The 15,451-nt window shown below is 45.0% G+C and overlaps 1 pseudogene; it reads right to left on the bottom strand.

Moving 5' to 3' along the window:
• Positions 1-5,692: 5,692 nt before the first annotated feature.
• LOC105725275 (serine/arginine-rich splicing factor 10-like) lies at positions 5,693-6,350 on the bottom strand (annotated as a pseudogene).
• Positions 6,351-15,451: the final 9,101 nt, after the last annotated feature.

Here is a 15,451-nt window from a genome sequence, read left to right as displayed (position 1 = left end):
TATTGAGGGTTTTTAGCATAAAGGGCTGTTGAATTTTGTCGAAGGCCTTCTCTGCATCAATTGAGATAATCATGTGGTTTTTGTCTTTGGTTCTGTTTATGTGGTGAATTACATTTATAGACTTGCGTATATTGAACCAGCCTTGCATCCCCGGGATGAATCCTACTTGATCATGGTGGATAAGCTTTTTGATGTGCTGTTGTAATCGGCTTGCCATTATTTTATTGAAGATTTTTGCATCTATGTTCATCATGGATATTGGCCTGTAGTTTTCTTTTCTTGTTGAGTCTCTGCCAGGTTTTGGTATTAGGATGATGTTGGTCTCATAAAATGATTTGGGAAGGATTCCCTCTTTTTGGATTATTTGGAATAGTTTCAGTAGGAATGGTATCAGTTCCTCTTTGTATGTCTGGTAGAATTCGGCTGTGAACCCATCTGGGCCTGGGCTTTTTTTGGGTGGTAGGCTCTTAATTGCTGCCTCGACTTCAGACCTTGTTATTGGTCTATTCAGGGTTTCGACTTCTTCCTGGTTTAGGCTTGGCAGGAGGCAGCTGTCCAGGAATTTATCCATTTCCTCCAGGTTTTCTAATTTATGTGCATAGAGTTGTTTGTAATAATCTCTGATGATGGTTTGAATTTCTGTGGAATCTGTGGTGATATCGCCTTTGTCATTTTTTATTGCATCTATTTGGTTATTCTCTCTTTTCTTTTTTATTAGTCTGGCTAGTGGTCTGTCTATTTTGTTGATCTTTTCAAAAAACCAGCTCCTGGATTTATTGATTTTTTGTAGGGTTTTTCGTGTCTCTATCTCCTTCAATTCTGCTTTGATCTTAGTTATTTCTTGTCTTCTGCTAGGTTTTGAGTTTTTTTGATCTTGCTCCTCTAGCTCTTTCAATTTTGACGATAGGGTGTCAATTTTAGATCTCTCCTTTCTTCTCATGTGGGCACTTATTGCTATATATTTTCCTCTAGAGACTGCTTTAAATGTGTCCCAGAGATTCTGGTATGTGGTGTCTTCATTCTCGTTGGTTTCAAAGAACGTCTTTATTTCTGCCTTCATTTCATTGTTTATCCAGTCAACATTCAGGAGAAAGTTGTTCATTTTCCATGAGGCTGTGCGGTTCTGGGTTGGTTTCTGAATTCTGAGTTCTAACTTGATTGCACTGTGGTCTGAGAGACTGTTTGTTATGGTTTCCGTTCTTTTGCATTTGCTGAGGAGTGATTTACTTCCAATTATGTGGTCAATTTTAGAGTAGGTGTGATGTGGTGCTGAGAAGAATGTATATTCTGTGGATTTGGGGTGGAGAGTTCTGTAAATGTCTATTAGGTTTGCTTGTTCCAGGTCTGAGTTCAAGTCCTGGATATCCTTGTTAATTTTCTGTCTCGTTGATCTGTCTAATATTGACAGTGGTGTGTTGAAGTCTCCCACTATTATTGTGTGGGAGTCTAAGTCTCTTTGTAAGTCTTTAAGAACTTGCCTTATGTATCTGGGTGCTCCTGTATTAGGTGCATATATATTTAGGATCGTTAGCTCTTCTTGCTGCATTGATCCTTTTACCATTATGTAATGTCCTTCTTTGTCTCTTTTGATCTTTGTTGCTTTAAAGTCTATTTTATCAGAGATGAGAATTGCAACTCCTGCTTTTTTTTGCTCTCCATTTGCTTGGTAAATCTTCCTCCATCCCTTTATTTTGAGCCTTTGTGTATCCTTGCATGTGAGATGGGTTTCCTGGATACAGCACACTGATGGGTTTTGGCTTTTTATCCAATTTGCCAGTCTGTGTCTTTTGATTGGGGCATTTAGTCCGTTTACATTTAGGGTTAATATTGTTATGTGTGAATTCAATCCTGTCATTTTGGTGCTAGGTGGCTGTTTTGCCCTTTGGTTGATGCAGATTCTTCATTGTGTTGATGCTCTTTACCTTTTCGTGTGTTTTTGGAGTGGCTGGTACTGGTTGTTCTTTTCTATGTGTAGTGCCTCCTTCAGGAGCTCTTGTAGAGCTGGTCTGGTGGTGATGAACTCTCTGAGTTCTTGCTTGTTCACAAAGGATTTTATTTTTCCTTCACTTATGAAGCTTAGTTTGGCTGGATACGAAATTCTGGGTTGAAAGTTCTTTTCCTTAAGGATGTTGAATATCGGCCCCCACTCTCTTCTGGCCTGTAGGGTTTCTGCTGAGAGATCTGCAGTGAGTCTGATGGGCTTCCCTTTGTGGGTAACCCGACCTTTCTCTCTGGCTGCCCTTAGTATTTTCTCCTTCATTTCAACCCTGGTGAATCTGATGATTATGTGTCTTGGGGTTGCTCTTCTAGAGGAGTATCTTTGTGGTGTTCTCTGTATTTCCTGGACTTGAATCTCGGCCTGCCTTGTTAGGTTGGGGAAGTTTTCCTGGATAATATCCTGAAGAGTATTTTCCAGCTTGGATGCATTCTCTTCGTCACATTCAGGTACACCTATCAAACGTAGATTAGGTCTTTTCACATAGTCCCATATTTCTTGTTGACTTTGTTCATTCCTTTTTACCCTGTTTTCTCTAATCTTGCCTTCTCGTTTTATTTCATTGAGTTGATCTTCGACCTCTGATATCCTTTCTTCAGCTTGGTCAATTCGGCTGTTGAAACTTGTGCATGCTTCACGAAGTTCTCGTGTTGTGTTTTTCAGCTCCATCAATTCGCTCATATTCCTCTCTAAGTTGTCCATTCTTGTTAGCATTTCGTCAAGTCTTTTTTCAAGGTTCTTAGTTTCTTTGCATTGGGTTAGAACATGTTCTTTTAGCTCACGGAAGTTTCTTATTATCCACTTTCTGAAAGCTGATTCTGTCATTTCATCACACTCATTCTCCGTCCAGTCTTGTTCCCTTGCTGGTGGGGAGTTGTGATCCCTTGTAGGAGGAGAAGTGTTCTGGTTTTGGGTGTTTTCATCCTTTTTGCGCTGGTTTCTTCCCATCTTTGTGGATTTTTCCACCTGCTGACTTTGTAGTTGTTGTCTTTCTGATTTTGGTAATTTTAAGTCTGCTGTGGCAGAACTCATAAACCCCCTGCTCTTCCCCCGAGGTGTTCTGTCCCAGGGAGTTACTGTTTTCTGATGTTCCCCTGTGCGGTTGCTGTTTTCCCTGCCCACAAGGTGGCAGCCTAGTCACACTCAGGTTGCAGAGGCTTCGCTAAGCTGCTGTGGGCTCCACCCAGCTTCCGTGTGAACTTCTGGGTGTAGTTAGAACTGCTTCCGCTATGTTGGCCCGCCCCTGTAGTGACGGAGTCTCTGTAGTGGCGGATTGCCTTGGTACAGAACAGCAGGGTGCCTATGGAGAACGCCCCTCCTCCACAGAGCTGGACCGTCCCGGTTTCAGTTGTGTTTCAGGTCTTCTTGCTGGGTAAGAGGGGACACCGTCTCATCCGATCTGCCTCCGGAGCCGCTGCGTTGGCTAAAGCCGCGGCTCTGAGATTCGTGGCGCTGGCCTGGCTCCCCGTTTCAGCTCCCCTTGCTGGCTTATAGGGGACTCAGACTCTCTCACTTTATACAGTGAGCCGTTGCCTCAGGGTGCCGGCCCAGCGGCTGCGCCGTTCAAGCCAGCGGCGCCAGTGGCGCTGGCGACCCGTGTGGCTTCTCTGCGTGTGAATCTCCTGTTCTGTGGGCAGTAAAAATCAGTCTGGAAATACGGCGTCCACTCACCCTCTGTGCTTTCTCTCGGAGCTGCATTCCCGAGTTCCTCCTAAGTGGCCATCTTGGATCTCCCAATCAAGATGCTAGCTTTCTATTCTGAAACAAGATTGGACATGTCAAGTTGCTCTTGCCCCCGAAACAATCTTTCAGAGAAATACTAGAAATTATAAATGATACATTTGAATGAAGGGTATAATCAATGGGGGTTTTACTCCATTTTTAGTAGGTACTACATTAATTATCAAAAACTCAGAGATGTGACTATTGCTGAAAGTTGACTAATTTTTCCAAAATTACTTTGAATTTCATGGCACCGAAAGTGCTTTCATCCTGCCTCACATTAAATAAACTGAGGTGTGAAGAGCAAGCCTCCCTCATAAAAAAGTAGGCCAATTTTTATACAAATGCACACGCCACATACTGCAAGTATCAAAATTTAGTACATTTTATTTTTTACTTTTTTTTAAGAGGAATTCTCACTCTGTCACCTAGGCTGGAGTGCAGTGGTGTGATCAAGCAGTCCTTCTGCCTCAGCCTCCTAACTAGCTGAGACTACAGGTGAGTGCCACCATGCTTGCTAATTTTTGTATTTTTAGTAGAGACAGGGTTTCACCATGTTGGCCAGGCTGGTCTTGAACTCCTGACCTCAGGTGATCCACCCACCTTGGCCTCCCAAAGTGCTGGAATTACAGCTGTGAGCCACTGTGCCCGGCCTAAAATTCAATACTTTTACATATGCATGCAAAACCTACTTTGAAACAATATACTTGCTTCTAACAGCAGTATGAAAACAAAGCAATATTATGGTCAGTAGTGCTCCTTAAATTTTAGAATAACTGCATAGGAACATTCTTTTCCTCTTAAAATTATTTCTGCCATCACTGACCTGCTCAAATTTTAAGGTAACATTTTCTCATGTTTTCTATGTCTGAATCTTCATAGAAACCAAAAGAAGCAGTGAAGACTCCACGTTTCAGTCAAAACTCAATCTTCCTGAAAATATTGCATAATTCAGTTGGCTTCATTCCCTAAAACAGTGGGGTTACCAAAAGAACTATTCCCCATTGCATGATAAACAATTATCACACACCTAGGCACCTTGTCAAGACATACAGGCCCACCCTGAACCTAAATGTGTCTGAGCAGTAGTGTTTTGCTGTGGCTACAACTTCAATTTTGTATCATTCTATCTTATTAGCAAGCTATATTTCTAAGTTCACAGTTCTACCAAATAAGAATATGAAAGTTTATTTTTAATAAGACAATGTTAGGCTGGGCATGGCGGCTCCCACCTGTAATCCCAACACTTTGGAAAGCCAAAGCAGGAGATTTGCCTGAGCCCAGGATTTTGAGACCAGCGTGGGCAACATGGTGAGACCCTATCTCTACAAAAAATTTTAAAATGAGCCAAGAATGGTGGTGTGCACCTGCAGTCAAGCTACTTGAGAGGTTGTGGTGGGAGGATCACTTGAGCCCAAGAATTAGAGGTTGCAATGCCCTGTGATTGCATCACTGTACTCCAGCCTGGGTGACAGAGCAAGACCCTGTCTTAAAAAAAAAGAGAATGTTGCAAATTATGGTCAACCAACATCTTTTAACCACAAACTTCAAACACGAAAGAAAGAATCTTTACAAAAATATACAGAGATACCACAAATTGGTGGCTACCAATAATGTTAAACAAACCGGACTCTTAAAAGCGGCTTCTCCACAGCATATCATTAGAATTATAACCATTGCCTGGTACTGTGTTTTTAAAGCGTCGTTACAACATTGTATTCCTGATTTTTTTTTTCCTTTGTGAGACAGTGTCTAACTTTGTCACCCAGGCTGGAGTGCAATGGTGTGATCTCGGCTCACTGTAGCCTTGATCTCCTGGGTTCAAGCAATACTCCCACCTCAGCCCCCCAATTAGCTGGGACTACAGGTGTGCACCACCATGCCTGGCTAATTTTTATATTTTTTGTAGAGATGGTGTTTTGCCACGTTGCCTAGGCTGGTCTCAAACTCCGGAGCTCAAGTGATCCTCCAGCCTCAGCCTCCCAAACTGCTGGGATTAAAGGTGTGAGTCACTGCACCCAGCCTGGAATCTGTTTTAGAAGTGCCTCTAGTTTTGGTGTGAGATGCAGACCTAGCCTTCATTTCTTCCTTGGGCCACCTTGAATTAGATGTAGATCTTGAAAAAGATGGATTTTGGTGTTTGAATCCACCACTGTTGGAATGGCTTCTGCTATTCCGTGGTTTTCCAGTTGGTCGATTTCTAGGACTGTAAGATCTTCTATAATTGTAATCAAAATACTGACTACTTGATCTCCTTTCATAACTTTGGCTTCTAGACCTGTATCTGTTATAACCATCATGGCGTGAAGAACTGTACGCATTCCTCTGTTCCTTGGCTTTCATCTGATTTGGTGTCTTCTGATCCCCCTGTGCAAACTGTATTTCAACTTGATGTCCACAAATCTATTTCCTGTCCAGATTATGTAAAGCAGCTTCAGCATCACCAACTTCCTCAAACTGAATATAAGCAAATCCTCTTGGACGGCGAGTGTGGAAATCAAGTAGAACATAAACATCTCCTGTAGGACCATCATGACCAAATCCATCCTGTCCATTTGCAGACCTGGTGTCATTGGCCAGACTCCTGATGGACGGAGACATGTTTTGGAGGGGTGTGCAGGTAGTGGGACATGATGGTGGCGTGAGTCCAGGCCTGAGGCCCTAACAGACCAGGCAAACTGTCTAACGGCTCTGCTGTTAGAAATTTGTATTTCTAACAAGTTCTAACAAGTTCTTAGGTAACACTGATGCTGATGGTCTGGGTACCACTGGTCTACAGAAATGACCACAGCCTGAATGAAGGCAAGCTGAAGGCAGTGAGGCCACCGCTGCCCTTGTCAACCTTCCTCACAGGTGGAGACAAGGCTCTCACCTGAAGACCGATGATATCTCCCCACAGCCTGCCACATGCCTGAAATTCACCCTCAGTGCTGGACTCCTTAAACATGGCTTTGCAACTGCCTCTAGAAACCAGAAGCAGTGTTAGCGAATGGCGAGCAGGGATGCGGAAGAGCAAGGGTTTGTGATCCCACCTACCAGCCTCACTGCCAAGGGCACAGGCTTGGAAGCCTCAGGCTCTGATGTCAGGGAGAGCTGAGCTGGATTCCCTGTGCAACCACTTGCTAGCTTTTGATCTCAAATCTCAAGAAAAAAGACTGTTATTTCTAATTCTCTTGGTGCCTTCTAAGAAGGGTGGGTCTTGGTAGCAGAAGGCTCTTGTCTGCTGGGCTCAGCGCTGGTCGTGGGTGTGTAAGTGTGGAGGAGCCGGTAGCAGGATCTGGGGAGGGGGAGGCTGCTGCGGAAAGGAAGGAGGAGGAAGCTGTGGCCAGTGAGAAAGCACTGGGGAGACCTACGAGAAGGAAGCTGTGAGCTGTGCGGGGTGCAGCCCATGCTGTTCCTCTGGCCCCGCATGCTGCCATCATCCTTTATAGGGCAGGTCTCGGGAGGCTGAGTCCACATCCTGGTGGGTGTGAGGAAGGCCTGGTACAGAGGCCATGTGCCTGGTAGGGCAAAGTTGCCAAGTAGATATCAGGACCTTCTCCATCCCCTGCTGTCCCAGGACTCCTTCCCCCTACATGCATCCATTTTCCTTTATTTTTTTGAGATGGAGTCTCATTCTGTTGCTTGACTCACTGCAACCTCTGCCTCCTGGGTTCAAACGATTCTCCTGCCTCAGCCTCCTGAGTAGCTGGGATTACTGTGCCACCATGCCTGCCTGACTAATTTTTATATTTTCAGTAGAGATGGGGTTTTACCGTGTTGGCCAGGCTGGTCTTGAACTCCTGACCTCAAGTGATCCACCTGCCTTAGCCTCCCAAAATGCTGGGATTACAGGCATAAGCCACCACATCTGGCCTCTTTATTTTTTAAATATGCATTTTTATAAGGGATTCCTGAAAACCAGAAGCAGTGACACACCAAGGGATGTGACGTTAATGACAGGATTTCCCGCACAGCACAGGCCACGAGAGTCAGTGTCCTTCAGATTGGGCCAAGTCATATCCATGCACATCTAGGCCACTCACTTCTGCAGAAAGGCCTGTCGTGATACCAGGTTTCAGGACCTGCCCATGTTGGCCTTTGAATTCCAGCCTCTAGCTTGCAGGCTGCAGGGAGAAGGGAGCAAGCTCTGTGCAGCTCTGCAAAGTTCCAGCATAGCCTGCCTGTGCCTGGTGCTACTGGCTGGGGCTGGCACGGGGGAGCCTCTGAGCTCCCTCCTTTTTAGCACGTCTCATGGACCATTTGCCTTTAGGGATAATTCTGGAGCCTCCTTTACCTGCGTGAGTTAGTGCCTATAAAGGGCTGTTAAGAACTGTAAGAACTGTGTGGAGACCACAGACCTCAGAGGGTCCAACCCTCACCCCATCACTGGCCACTTGGGTGACCTTGAGCTAGTTCCTCAATGTCACTGAGCCCCAGTCCCTTGCTCTGTAAAATAGGGTGATGAGGGTGCTGACTGCAGATGACCATGAGGATGGAGTGAGTGTGTGTGAAGAGCAAGGCCCAGTGGATGCTCCCTTGCGTCCTTACTATAGGTTCATCCAATTGGACTCAGTTCTAAATTCTAAAAAACCCTGTGGGTTATGCCATTGAGCTAAGCTCAGGGAATCTTACCGTGGGATTTCTGAGGCACCTGAAGATTAATTCATTCATTCATCCAAGCAGCGAATGTATACTGAGTGCTGACAGCATGTCAGACAATAAACTAGTAAATACCTAAGAACAGAAGCTTCTCTGGGAGAGCTATTCATGCAGTAGGATCTTGAGGCTCTGGCAGACCTCCCTAGAGACTGAGCTGCTGGGTGAGGTGAGAATGAGGCAAGCAGTGGGCACTGCCAGTGGGTGGAAGCCCTTTTCCACCCCAGGCAAAGTGGCAGAAGACCATGGAGAAACTGCCAGGTTGAAGGGCCCATAGTGAGAACAGGGGGAGTCTGAGGCTGCAGGGAGTGGTCAGCCTCTTGGGGACATGAGTGCTCAGCCACTCTTCATCCAGGTGGGAGGGTGGGAGTATGCTGGGCTCTACAGGAGCTGTTCTCTGCACACCTGACCTGCTGGAGTCATCCCAGTGCACTGCAAGCTTTGGAAATCAGGGCTTTGGAGTCAGGCCTGGATGCAAACCCTGTTACCCTGCTCGCCTCAGGAAAGTCACTTTAGCTTCTGAATCTTAGTTTCTCCATATGTAAAATGGTGGTAATTGCATCTTTTTATTTACTCTGCCCAGGAGAACCAAATGAGATAGTAAGAGAAAGTGCTTTCAAGATGATAGCACCTTATGCCCAGTGTCTACCACGTGGCAGTCTCTAGCAACAGCCTCCTCCTCGAATGGTTTTTATACTTTAAAACAGAAACAAAATCCTCACATGTAACAGCAACATGGAACAATGACCTTTCAGCCTCTTTATGATGAGGCAAAGATCCTAACAGACAGATGGGGGAGTTGGGGGAAAGGAGCTGAAGATTGGAGCAGCTGGGCTGCAATGTGTAGGAACATCTGGCTTATATCCTCAGCTGGACATTGGGTCCGAATGGTTCCAATGAGTGCCCCAAATGCAGTGGCTGCACAGATGGTCCAGTGGGCAGCTGCTGCCTTATAGATGGGCTCAAGGTACAGCTTCAAGACAGCATTGAGACACTGCAGACGGTGGTGACCTGTCTGCTCTTTCCACCTCCTGCTTAGGGTGCTTGGTGCCTTCCTGTTCACTCAGTTTCCTCACCCTATCTTTTCAATAGAACTTTTACCCACAAAGCACAGCCAATGATCAAGAACACCTTAGAGCAAGGGTTAGTAAGCCACAGCCTTTGTACCAACACGCCCCACAGCCCATGAACAAGGAATGGTTTTTGCGTTTTTAAATGGTTGAAAAAACTCAGTAGAAGAATATTTTGTGACATATGGAAATCATATGAAACTCAAACGTCAGTGTCCATCAGTAATGTTTCATTCACTTGTATGGTCTATGGCAGCTTTCGTGCTACAGAGGCAGGTCGCATACTTGCGACAGACTGTATGGCCTGCAAAACCTAAAATATTATCTGGTCCTTCGCAGAAAAGGTTGGCTGATCCCTGAGTTGATACTTTCCTTCTAGGAGTTGCAATTTAATTCACATTCATGCCGTAAGCAAAACAGATGAAGCTCTAATGGTGGAATTTCAGGCGTTTATCTATGACAGGCTGACCTTCTAGGGGAGAGTATGAGGAAAATTAGAGCCAAGTAACAGAGAGGCAGCAGGATGTAAAACAAATTTAACTAGGCAGTAGGAATCCTGCTTTCCAATTCCACTTTCAACTAATGAATGTGATTTTGAGCAAAAAGGCTTTGCATGTCCCAGCCACTTTCCTTACCCAAAATCTCCCCTTAAAAAGGAAGACAATTACCAGTAGTTAAGGCACTAAAAAGAAAAGAAAAAAAAGAAGACAATAGCTGTGAAATGCTTTGAGACCTAAAAAAAGTCATTCAAATCAAAGATTAGGAGGGAAAAAAAAAAGATTAGGCAATTCTAGAGCATTCTGGTAAGGTGGTATCTGATATTTCTTTCCTTTTTTGATATCTGAAATATCTGACATTTATTCCCTTTTTAAAAAAATTTTTTTTGAGATAGGGTCTTCCTTTGTCACCCAGGCTGGAGTGCAGTGGCACGAACCTCTACCTCTACCTCCCAAGCTCAAGCGATCCTCTTGCCTCAGCCCCACAAGTAGCTGAGACTACAGGCATGCGCCACCATGTCCGGCTAATTTTTGTATGTTTTGTAGAGATGGGGTTTGCCATGTTGCCCAGGCTGGTCTCAAACACCTGGGCTCAAGACATCCACCCGCCTCAGCCTCCCAAACTGTTGGGATCACAGGTGTGGGCCACCACGCCCGGCCTTTCTTCCTTCCTTTCAAAGAAGGGAAACAAAATGTCTATAGGTGTCATGACCCTACGCTCCTCAAAACCTTTGGCTTGACCCCAAGTCTATTGTAGACCCTTGGCATTTGTGCAACTGACACACAGTCGTTCCCAGAATGTCCCTGACCTGTATATTTGTTATTTTGCCTAGGCACAAATCTGAGTTACTCAGCCGCTACTGAGTGAACCCAGTGGATGTAGTGGATGGCCCAGTACCGACGTCCCAGGACGGCTGGCTGTTCTTTCCTGTTTATGACAGACATAGTAACTAATAAGTGATGTAAAACATTCTTTGTAAATAAATGCTCTGTATTCATGACGCTGACCCTCTCAAATGTCTAAGGAGGGACTCTCCATGAGTGACATGTTTTATGTTAAAAGTATTTATTTGCAATCAGGGACTTTGGTCTGTGGTGGCCATTTCTAAAAGCTGTCTAACATGTCTTTAAATACCATGCCCGGAAGTGGCTTCCTTTTATGTAAGTCTCAGTTTCTGGTTCCTGGAAGTTGCTGATTCCAACAGCACCTGATGCCTACAAGTCATCTGAGGGATGTGTGGCCAAGAATGGATGACAACCACATTTTACTGGGACACCAAAGCAAGTTGCAGTCTGAACTGCAGCCACACCCTGCAATGGCCCCAAAGCATGCAACAGAAACAGAATTTGCACTTGGTATGTTTATTTCTGTTGTTCTTAAAAATGCAAACCCACACTACAGCCCATGCCAAAGACAGTTGGAACAAATTGCATCAACTGGATTTTTGGGTTTGTAATAGCTAGCCTATGTTGGTGTGCAAATTGGCCAGTTGTGTGTTATTTTAAACCCTTCCTGCTCCCTTTCCCATTTCTTGCCCCGGGCCACGCAAAGCTGCCCAGAAGGAAGGAATTCAATCAGCATCAGAAGAATGCATTGAAGTCCTGTTTCCTAAACCCCAGGGGAGAGCTGAGTGGGAGGGAAGGACCCAGCTAGCTGAGGACAGAGTCCTTTTTATGTGTCTGTTTCCCCAGGCCGAATGCTGCGCCCAGCTGATGAATGTTAGTGGGAGGGAACAATGGAGGAGGGTGGCTGGATGGCAACTGAGAGGCCTGGGAAGGGCCTGGGGATGAGGAGGGGGTGGAAGCACTTCCTGAGGATCCATCCGGGCCCAGAGTTTTCAGCTGCCACCTCCAGAGCTCCGCCTGCCTGCTTGGCCAGGTCCAGTTGGCCCTGGCAGAAGGTCATCACCCTGTCCTTGCCAGCACTCCATCCCTGTCCCTAAGTCTTATCTGGCCAAGCTGCTGTCTGTATTGAACCCTCCAGTCAAGTATCTAGACTGCTGAGCTGATAGTCACCTTTTTTCTCTGATGTTTCCCCCTAGTCAGTCTCAGAATTAATACATTTTTTCTCTGCTAGTTTCCTCTCTTCTGAAATAGCACGGAGGTTCTGTCTAGTCTAAACTCACCCAGGGAATGGGCTGGGCTGGGCCGGATGCCCTGCATGCTGACACCTCCATGTGGCCAGCCCACGCCCTGGGCTATTTGCCAGCCTGCCTCCCATTTTTGCACAGTGCCATACCTCAGGTCCCCTCTCATGTCAGCTAGTCAGAATGGAGTGTCCTCCTCTAGGACCCAGCGATAGTTTAGAGGTTGAAGTCCATCTTAAGGCCTCTAGGGTGTCAAAGCACAGGACATCGCATGGAAGCATTGGTGTAGGATCCAGTCCACCCTAAAAAAAGTCCTGTGCTGTATTACATCTGCTAAGGGGCAAGGCTGGCCCCCAAGTAACAGGATATCATATGTAAGCTCCTAGCACAGTGTCACCTGCATGTTCTAGCTGCTCAGTAATGTAGAATAACAAATACTTGAGTGGCCAGGGCAGTCCAATTACTATGAACAACACAGAAGGGGCAGGTAATTTTTTATGAATGAAATATTTCCCACCCAGGGGACTTCGTTTTATCATTGTTAATATAAACTGTGAATTTAGAGAGCTTCTTTTTTTTTTAGATGGAGTGACAAATCCATCGTGGAGCTTTGCTGGATCAAACCAGGTGACACCAAAGCCCTACAGGGGTCCACTGGGGTTAGCTCCAAACAGTCTTAGCACTGCCCTTAGCACACCCTTAGAGACTGAATCCAGATCTGGCAAAGAGGACCCAGGACTCATACTTTAGGTGTCTTTCTACCTTATTAATGGAGTAAACTAAGGATGTCCCTCTAAGCCCTTTCAGGACTAAGCCAAGAGGAGTCTCTCAAAGCCCTGCAAGACAGCATCCCCACAACCCTTTCTAAGGCCTGAAGGTGATGGTTCTGAAGTCCTCTGGTTCCTTCCTGGAACAAGAGTCAAATGGGAAAACCACAGAAAAATGGGACTTCCTAGAAAGGTGTAGGCATCCTAAGTTTTCAAATAAAATCTTACTCGAAGCCTAAGAAAATAATGGATTCAGGCAGCTTAATTCTTGTGTGTTCCACGCACAACCTATCTTTCACCAAATAGAGTCTGAGGCAACCTGATGGGGCATCCAGAAATGGGCAGACTGTGAGGTGGGAAGTGCAGCAGACCCGGGCCTGGGTGACTGTAAAGCAGGCCCTCAGGGCACACTGGTCTGGCTGCCCGGCAGCAAGATCTCTAGGGAGAATCTGGGAAGTGCAAGAGACAGCTTTGTAAAGCAGTCCTCAGGCTTAGGAACCCTGACTGTGGCATTTCAACTGCAATGTAAGCTGGTGGGGGTAAGGAAGCAGCACATCGCAGGGGTGAAGAACATGCACATCAGAATGCCACTCCCTGGCCGAATGTCATTGTGTGACCCTGGGCAAGTTCATTCATCTCTGAGATGGGGCTCTCATCTGTAGGAGGGGGTACTACTTAAACTACTCTATTTACTCCTTAGAGTTTAAGGATTAAATGTCATTGTAGATAAAACATTTAGGAGCATGCTTAACTCAAGTACTCAACCTAGAACTTGCTTAAGTGGACTGGCTAGTGAGGGTGTGGCTTTCAATATCAGAAGGCATTTCTGATGGTCACAACTGTATGCCTGTGTGTGTGTGTGTGTGTGTACTATTGACAGCTAGTGGGGAGGCCAGGGATGCTGGTAAACACCCCACAATGCACAGGACAGCCCCATACCCCCAACAAATTATCCAGCCCAAAATGTCAATAGTACTAAGGTTGAGAACCCCTGATCTAAAGGTCGAAGCTGAGGTTAGGCCACCCAGACAAGGGGAGGTGGGTAGGAAATAGGCTTACAAGTGTGGGATCTGGCAGCAACTTTAAACGCCTGCAACCATCCCTGGAAGTGGTACCAACCCTCTTCTCAATTGGTACACTTTTAGAAGCTGTAAGTTAGGGGTAAGAGATCCTGGGTTCAGAATGAAGACTCATAGGTCAGTGGACTGATTTAAATAGCTTTTTAGTAAGATGTGAAAAAGCAATAGAAAATGGAGGCCAGAATGGAAAAGAAGCTACAGGCTGAAATGTGGTTCAGGTCACTTGAGGTCAGGAGTTCCAAACCAGCCTGGCCAGCACGATGAAACCCTGTCTTTCTCTACTAAAAATACAAAATTAGCACCAATGCTGGGCATGGTGGTCCAGGAAGAAAAAAAAAAGCATCACATAGTAGTAAAATATGAGGTCCACCCCACATTGTTGATTGTTCTTTCTAGGACAAAGCGAACTACATAGTCAGAGACTACAAACACTTAAGTAAGTAAATGGCTTTGCATTAGTCTAGAAAAAGACCAGTCCTTCAAAAAGTCTAACAAAGTTATCTGGCTGGGCCACTATCTGCTCAGGCTATGGCGTCAAAGATGAAACAAACTAAGTAAAAATGAGTCCACCACAGCTTTGGCTGATTTTGACATTTCATTTGCTTGGCAGGGCAAGTGCCCATTGAGTCCACAAATCAATTCTGTAACAATTATCTGTGCCTTAACTAGCTCAAGCCCTTCATGGTCATGATAGTCTGAGGATATGAATTAATCCTATCATATTAAAAAGGGCTACTGAAATCTTTTGATTGGCATGCCCAGGAATTAGAGAACCAGAGTTAAATGAAAAATGCTCACATTTGCAAGCAACTGAGGCATTTTCCATGGAATCTTCTGAAAATGCCTTTAGACTTGGGAATTTTTACCTTAAGCCTGTTCATTCTTTTTCTTTTACTCTTTACTAATTTTTACTCTTAAGCCTCAGCTTTATTCTCTGCAAGATGGAGATAATACTTTCACCCCTAGGGCTATGGTAAAGATTAAGTAAAATTACGCACCCGAGTTCACTTTGCACTATCTGGGTAATACAAGTAAAGGTAGTGTTCTAAACCCCAAAGGCTTTTCACTTTCACTTTACACACTGCTCTTCAAGAGCACTTCAACAGTATTTTTCAGGGTCATGCTGGATTTTTAAAAGAATCCTAACAGGAGGATGCTACCTATGAAAGTAAATTAGGTACTGCACAGCAAGCGTTTCTATGCCTTAGTTTCAGACTTAGGTTTCATGCAGTTCTTAGAGGCAATGATTCCCATTTTACAAATAAGAAAAATGAGATTTAAAATACTAATCTGCAAAAAATGGGATTAAATGCCCTCTAACAAAGCCAAAAAATAAGGGAACGTGAAATGGAAGCCCAAGTTGGAGTCTTAAATGAAATTCTGCAACTCCCATGCCTTGACACCTTTGTAGGGCTAGCCCGTAAGTTTCTAGGTGAAATGACCTGGATTTATAAAGTGTAGGAAATGACTGAAAAATCAGATGTACTCTAAAAGGTGACACACTAAATTTCCTTCATTAGTCTACTTGGATTTTAAGATCCCAGGGAGAGAGCGCTGTGGAGTGAATTATAGAACACTACAATAACTGAGCAGCC

The sequence above is a fragment of the Aotus nancymaae genome, unplaced genomic scaffold (genome assembly GCF_030222135.1).
Source record: "Aotus nancymaae isolate 86718 unplaced genomic scaffold, 86718_ANA_hifiasm-v0.15.2.pri h1tg000020l, whole genome shotgun sequence".
In the NCBI taxonomy this organism is placed as follows: domain Eukaryota; kingdom Metazoa; phylum Chordata; class Mammalia; order Primates; family Aotidae; genus Aotus; species Aotus nancymaae.
Note: the sequence above shows the minus strand (reverse complement) of the source record. Positions and strands in the feature narration are given on the sequence as shown.